The sequence below is a fragment of the Lampetra fluviatilis genome, chromosome 47 (assembly GCF_964198595.1).
Source record: "Lampetra fluviatilis chromosome 47, kcLamFluv1.1, whole genome shotgun sequence".
Classification (NCBI taxonomy): domain Eukaryota; kingdom Metazoa; phylum Chordata; class Hyperoartia; order Petromyzontiformes; family Petromyzontidae; genus Lampetra; species Lampetra fluviatilis.
In genome coordinates, this window is record NC_136321.1 from 1,163,937 (window position 1) to 1,172,157 (window position 8,221).

Genomic DNA, 8,221 nt, shown 5'->3' on the forward strand with positions numbered 1-8,221 from the left:
GGTTCCTACCAGTATAATTCAGTATATAACTAGTGATACAAATAGGCATGTGATTAATGGAGGGGGGGGGGGTGAGCTGGAGTCCCTTCAATAGGAGTCCTTTCAATATGAGTCACTTCAATGGGAGGCACTTCCAAAATAAAACTACACCGACTGCGCCATGGACCCTGTCGCCTGAGTTCAATTCCCGGTGACGGCTGGAAGAGCACCTGTAACCGGTCCTGAACCCCACCCCTTTCACTTACTCACACTAACCAGCAAGGTCAAGTATGGTGAAAGTAACCTCCATTACGACACAGCATAGGAAGGCTTTAAGCCACTTATGGTTTGACTTCAGCGCTCTAATTGAATTACGATCTATACACACAGTACGCGTGTATGAGTGGTATGTAGTGCTTGGGATAGTGCTCTGCACTACGAACTTGGTGACCCGGGTTCGGTTCCTGCTGACGGATAACACCAGTGACGATTATTTGAACCAATCCTGGGCCTCCCCTATGTCGACCCAGCCTCTAATGAGTACCTGGTGCGATGTGGTAAAAACATCCCCACTGGGGAGACAAAGGCGGCCGGGCGTGGTGTTGGCCACCCACCACCTCGTGCGCCATCCTGGCCTTTAATGGTCCTTGTTAACAACACTCGCCCCAACAGTCCGTTAAGGCGAGACGGGGGTAATAAAAAAAAATCTGTAATGTGGGGAGCGGGAGAGTCGAGGTTAGCGCGCTGCGCTACTCACCCTGGCTACCCGAGTTCGATGCCTGCTCACGGCCAACACCAGTTACGATTATCTGAACCATTCTGAGGCTGAGTCGACTTAGGGCCTCCCGTAAGTCGCCTCAGTCTAAAAACGAGTGCCTGGTGCTGTGTGCAAACAAAGACGGCCCGGCGTGGTGCTGGTCACACTCCCCCTCCTGTGCCGTTCTTGCCTTAATAGGTGCTCACTAACAGCACTTTGCCCCAACAGTCTGTTCCAGGCTATATTGGAGGGGGGAGGTTTCCTTGTCCTTGTTTTGTCTGTAATGTGGAGTGGTGGCGCAGTGTTTAGACCACTGCGCTACGAACCCGGTGACCTCGATCCGATTCCTGGCCACGGCTTAACGTGAGAGGGGAGTGGTACTGAACTGACCCGTCCCGTAGGTCGTCGACTCAACCTTCAAATGATTAGCTGGTTGCAGTGTGTAAACATCGTCTCTCTTGCCCACCTCTCTAGAACATTCGACTCAAGCTGATCGCTCGGCACGTCGGGGCCTTCGGGGGCCCTGCGGTGAGCAACTGAAAACAAATTCAAATCAAAATCAATGGTGCTGGCTAAACCACTCGTTTCCCGGCCTTAATAGATGCTCGCGAAACGTAATTTTCCCGAGCAGCCTTTACTTTTGACGTCTCGTCTGCGGTGAGTAAGCGGCCCATTCTCTAATCCGGGTGTCCTGATATTTCAGAATCGGTAAGAACATTGTGCGCGCTGACGTAAAATCAATTTTCATGAAATAACACAGCATCGATAATATTACACCTCGAATAATGACAGCGGTCAGAGTGATAGAGTGCATTGATTTCTGTGAGTGAAAAATCACGCGCAGACACGATCTGTCATAGAGTACGCATGTACTCGTGTATGTGTGTGGATTGGCAGTGTAGCGGGAGTGTAGCGGTTAGAACACAGCGCTACGAACTCGGCCACCCGAGTTCAATTCCCGCTCACCACCAACGCCAGTGACAGTTATATGAACCGGTCCTGGGCCGCCCCTAGGTTGAATTCGCATTTAAATAAGAACCTGGTGCGGTGTGTAAACCATCAGAGCGTGCGTGGTGTTGGCCACTCACCCCCTAGTGTGCCGTGCCGGCCTTCATGTGTTACTAGTCCTACGTCACTTGCCCCAGCAGTCTGTGAAGGCTAGACGGGGGATCTTTGTCGTTGTGTGGAGTGAAAATGTTGTGGTTAACGCACTCTGCTACGAATCCAGAAACCTGAGTTCCCATTCCGAGCCACGATTGACATCAGTGGCAAATATCTGAACGAGTCCTGGGACCTTCGCCGTAAGTGAACACATCGATGTGGTGCATTAAATATAATGAACACTGGGAGACAAAGGCGACAGAGCGTGACTGTTGGCCTGGCCAATAGGTGCTCACTCACAGCACATGCCCCTAAATGGCTACATGAGGGATATTTTTCTTTGCACTTCATGAATGGCTTCGCGGGAATCAAAGAGTATGGGGGAGAGGGAGGGGGTGCTCTGGCTCATCATCCACTGCGCTGTCATCCCAGTGACCTCTGCGTGCGCGTGAATACGACAAGGGAGTTTCGGGGATAAAAGGCCGTGAATCGAGCCGTAGACATGGCGATTATGACTGCCTGGATCACACTCCCACGTGCCGCCTCTTGTCCCTTAGACACGGCTATTATAACTGCCTGGATCACACTCCCACTTGCCGCCTCTTGTCCCTTAGACACGGCTATTATAACTGCCTGGATCACACTCCCACTTGCCGCCTCTTGTCCCGTAGACACGGCGATTATAACTGCCTGGATCACACTCCCACTTGCCACCTCTTGTCCCGTAGACACGGCTATTATAACTGCCTGGATCACACTCCCACTTGCCACCTCTTGTCCCGTAGACACGGCGATTATAACTGCCTGGATCACACTCCCACTTGCCACCTCTTGTCCCGTAGACACGGCTATTATAACTGCCTGGATCACACTCCCACTTGCCGCCTCTTGTCCCGTAGACATGGCGATTATAACTGCCTGGATCACACTCCCACTTGCCACCTCTTGTCCCGTAGACATGGCGATTATAACTGCCTAGATCACACTCCCACTTGCCACCTCTTGTCCCGTAGACACGGCTATTATAACTGCCTGGATCACACTACCACTTGCCACCTCTTGTCCCGTAGACATGGCGATTATAACTGCCTGGATCACACTCCCACTTGCCACCTCTTGTCCCGTAGACACAGCTATTATAACTGCCTGGATCACACTCCCACTTGCCGCCTCTTGTCCCGTAGACACGGCTATTATAACTGCCTGGATCACACTCCCACTTGCCGACTCTTGTCTCGTAGACACGGCTATTATAACTGCCTGGATCACACTCCCACTTGCCGACTCTTGTCCCGTAGACACGGCTATTATAACTGCCTGGATCACACTCCCACTTGCCGACTCTTGTCCCGTAGACACGGCTATTATAACTGCCTGGATCACACTCCCACTTGCCACCTCTTGTCCCGTAGACATGGCGATTATAACTGCCTGGATCACACTCCCACTTGCCACCTCTTGTCCCGTAGACACAGCTATTATAACTGCCTGGATCACACTCCCACTTGCCGCCTCTTGTCCCGTAGACACGGCTATTATAACTGCCTGGATCACACTCCCACTTGCCGACTCTTGTCTCGTAGACACGGCTATTATAACTGCCTGGATCACACTCCCACTTGCCGACTCTTGTCCCGTAGACACGGCTATTATAACTGCCTGGATCACACTCCCACTTGCCGCCTCTTGTCCCGTAGACACGGCTATTATAACTGCCTGGATCACACTCCCACTTGCCGACTTTTGACCCGTAGACACGGCTATTATAACTGCCTGGATCACACTCCCACTTGCCGACTCTTGACCCGTAGACACGGCTATTATAACTGCCTGGATCACACTCCCACTTGCCGACTCTTGACCCGTAGACACGGCTATTATAACTGCCTGGATCACACTCACACTTGCCGCCTCTTGTCCCGTAGACACGGCTATTATGACTGCCTGGATCACACTCCCATGTGCCGCCTCTTCACCCTTAAGATTCTCGAGCTGCCGTCGATAGACGCCTTGCACACCACGTCACAGTTTAGTCGGTCTGGCTGTGTCGGGTGGCGGAGGGTTCTGAGCGACAAACATTTCGCCCTCCCTTTTCGCACGTTGCCCTGACCCATGAAATCAACGTCGCGCCGCATAGTTGCAGGCCCCGGGAGATCGAGTCGAGCCGGCGACCTCCGTGGTCGCGAGTGGCGTTGAGTGAGGTGCTGGTCGCCGGCAGTGTCCGCAGTGTCTGTTTCGATACATTCAACGTCACCTGATCGCTGCTGCACGGCATGTCCCAACACGCTGTAAAGCCACGCGTGACCTTGGCACTACTTGTGTTACACTGCAACAGAAGCCTGCCCTACTAAAATATATATATATGTGTGTGTGTGTACCAGAGGTGGCCCGCGTAGCTCGGCACGGTACTCATCATTGCCAGAAGCCACTGAGCCAGCACCGTTGACAGCCTGGGTTCAAATTCAGTTCCGGCTACCTGCCTGTGATTTAAGCCGGGTTCTGTAAGTGGATTCGATGGGTTCAGAACAATCAGCAACGACTGCTAAAAATAAAATAAATCCCGGCATCATGCTGCGTGAAACCCATGGTATCAGTATAGCCAACGTAATCCCGACCTATGGGCAGGCATGGCTCCTGTTGTGGCACCCACCACTCAATTCCCTTTTCATAGTCCTGGGAGCCTGGGCAGGAGACGTTTGCTCCAGTGCAGTTGCACCGCCTGAACACCACTGGGCCTATGCTATGCCCTGACCCAACGTGTAAAGTTACGCGTGCGCTCGAATATGTACGATTGTGTATTTATGTGGGAAGCGGTAATGCGGCGGTTAGCGCTACGCTGCGCTATGCTGCGCTACGCTGCGCTACGAACCCGGCGACCCGACTTCGATTCCCGCTCACGGCCAACACCGGTGACGATTATCCGAACCTGTCCTGGGCCTCCCTTAGGTCGACTCATCCTCAAATGAGTACCTAGTGCGGTGTGTAATCATTACCACTGGGGAGACAAAGGCGGTCGGGCGTAGATCTAACCACCCACCCCCTAACATGCCATTCTGGCCTTAACAAAATTTGTCCCAACAGTCTGTTAAGGCTATACGGGGGATCTTTATCTCTATATGTACGCAGGAGTCTTCGGGGAGTTGTGGGACAATGATTAGCGCACTGCGGTCAGTGAGGAATTATATTTAAACTGATCGCAGGTTCCCCTCCTTCAGCAGCCCTCAATCACAAGCGGGGTGAAGTATGGTCAAATAACCTTCATGATGGGACACAGCGCAGGGATGCCCTTATTCAGCAGACGGCTGACAAATAGATGTCATTTTTTAAAGTATGTACAGTACGTTGAACCTCTTTCACATAGTACATAGCCAACAGTGCTATTCGGCGGTGACGAGGGAAGGGCAGAAAACCAAAACATAAAAAATCAGCTATAAAGAAATTCGTTTTTCGTCCAGATTTAAAAGTGCGTAGATCCAGTGCCTCCCTAATATCGGAAAGAAGAGCGTTCCAGACGGCTGCAAAAGCGCGTCTGAAAGCGCGCGATGCGCTGCTGCTGCTGCGAGCATGAGCAGAGTTCGCGTGATGATGATGATGCTTTATGCTCCTTGACGAGATCAGCGAGGTGTCGTGTGTAATGAGCGCGACTTTGTATTGTCATCGTTCGGCAGCCGGAAGCCAATGCAGCTTGGAAAGTATGTAAATTCAGCTCTGCGAATTGATATTTTTTGGGTTCAATTTGCATGCGATGAGCACTTTCTTTGGAGGCTGCGTATATTTATATCCGTGCGCCGCCGCTACTGTGTATGGATGGATACGGTAAAGCATCCGGTGACGCTGCTGCTGCCGCTGCGTTCGCAGTAGTGCACAATCAATAACAACAACTCAACACAAATAAGAACTGTGTGGCCGTAAAAGTTAAAAGTATGTAATCGGCAACGTTGGCCTTTCTTCACAGCACGTAGCTTTATGTGGAATAAAAAAAGCTAGTGAGATGATATTGCTACATCATGGGACCTCCTTTGCCAGTACCAAAATATAAGAATAGGTTTTCCCCTTTTTTCTGGCAACAAAACAGATGTTAAGATGTTAAAACACCAAACTGAAACCTTTTACAAGGAATCATGTAAAAGGTTTCAGTTTGGTGTTTTAACATCTTAGCATCTGTTTTGTTGCCAGAAAAAAGGGGAAAACCTATTCTCATGATATTGCTATTTTACTATTTTTATTTTACCAGGTAAGGCCCACTGAGCTGCTTCATAGCTCTTTTGTAGAAGTGATATTACCACAAATTATAACTCAAAACGAAGTGGGCGTATAATGTGGAATTTTTTTGCAGCCAAATATCTAAACTCATGTTGATTCTAAATGTGGAGGGAAAAAAAACAGTGGACCCGGAGAAAAATCCACACGACCACGGGGAGAGCGAGAGAGAGAGAGACATGTACGCTCCAAATATACAGCAGGCGTCAGGTTCGTGATCAAACCCACGACCTCCTGTGTACCAGGAAAGGTAGTTAACATCTCGTCACCGTGGCGCCCCACAAAGTGGTCACGGGGTGTCATCTACTGGGCCCAATCGCAGACACGACGCCGCCTCCACGCTTGACGGCTCTGGAGCCGCATGCGACGGCTCTTTGGCTTCCCCCTTGCGGCTCTTTGGCCGCCCCTTGCGGGCAGCCGTGTTTACAAAAATAAACCCTTAAACGTAACTTAACGTCAAGAAAATTGCATGAATGTCACTATGGAATGTCTTCGTGACAACCAAATGTACAACAGCCAAACTGTGTTGTTAAAGAATAACTAACAGCGGAGGAAATAATAGTAAATGGGCGCAGTTTATTACATCATCTATTTTTGGTTCTTTCGGTAAAGTCACGTAGAAGGGAAACAATAAAATAATACAAATATAAAACAATAAAATTCCAAGGACGTTTCGACTGCAACACAAGCAATTATCATCAGGTGTGAAGTCCACAGCAAGAAAATTTGTAGCAAGAAAATTTGCTGTGGATTTCACACCTGATGATGATTGCTTGTGTTGCAGTCGAAACGTCGTGATAATTTTATTGTTTTATATATTTTTTATTTTATTGTTTCCCTTCTACGTGACTTTACCGAAAGAACCAAGAATATGAATCCCTGCAGTCACGAAAGCTTTAAATAAAAAAATATATCGCCTATTTTGTTGTTCAATTCAGAATGTGCGTTGGTGTTGTCATCTTATGCTGTATACCGGCCGTGTTTGTGTTTGTGTTGCAAGTCGCTCCGCCAGTGATGCGGCTCTCGATCTATTTTAGTCAAAGACAAAAAACAAGCAAAACAAATCTTCTTCGTCTTCTTCTTCGAAACTTCGTCCACCTCTGCCTGGTTCTAGGGGACATCCGCTGGCCAGTTCCAGCTCTCGATGCGGTTTTCACACCCGACCCGCGCAGTCCGCTTCTCCTCCATCCCGACACCCACGAAATGGCCTGACTCAAGCTATCCGAATTGAAATGTTTCCATCTCGTGACAACGTGACGCCCGTCGTAGGGGACGCATAGAGTTGTTGAGGACATGAATGCAGACATTTTCCAGCCATCTGCTTCATGCGCTGATCACGTTGTTATTTTTTTTATCAACTCTCTTCCACTCTCAAACCTTTGGCGCGGCTCAAACGGGCCTGTATGTATATTGTATGTTGAACTTATTGCGCACCGTACTTAGCCAACCGTACTAATCGGAGCTGCGGGGGAAGGACAACAAACTAGATAGATAGACGCAAATCGCCGAGCTGTACGGCGAACCTGTATATTTCAGTTGTTTTGGCATTTTCCAGGCCATGTACTATGACCCCCCCCTGTCTCTAGCTTTGTAGACTGTAGGGGCAAATTATGTTAGCGAGCACCGTCCAGTGGCTGGTGGTGTCCGCTGGTCGGCTACATACGATGCAAAATAAGTTCAACATAAGTTCAACATAGAATAGGGGTGGGTTTCCGATTCAAAATATTTGCGTTTCGTATTTTTAGGACTTTTAGGGGAAATTTCTAATCTTTTTCAAACTTGTTGGGATTTTCAGATCATTATTTAGATGTAAAACATCTTCGTGGGTAGGCCCCCATCCCGCAGTGGGTTGGCACAAGGGTTGTGCCGTGTGCATGCATGCAAGTTGGCGCAGGCCTGCTCGCAACGTGGTGACGGGACAGACCTCGGTGTTGTGAGTTCACTGATCAGGGCGCCTGGCAGATGTCCAACCCACGATCTCCGCCGTGCCAACACAAAACAGACAAAGACCCCACCACCCCCGTTTAGCCTTCACAGGCTGTTGTGGCAACTGCAGTTAGCGAGTAGGAGCTATGAAGGCCTGCACGGCACACGAGTGGGTGGGTGGCCAGCACCAAGCCCGGA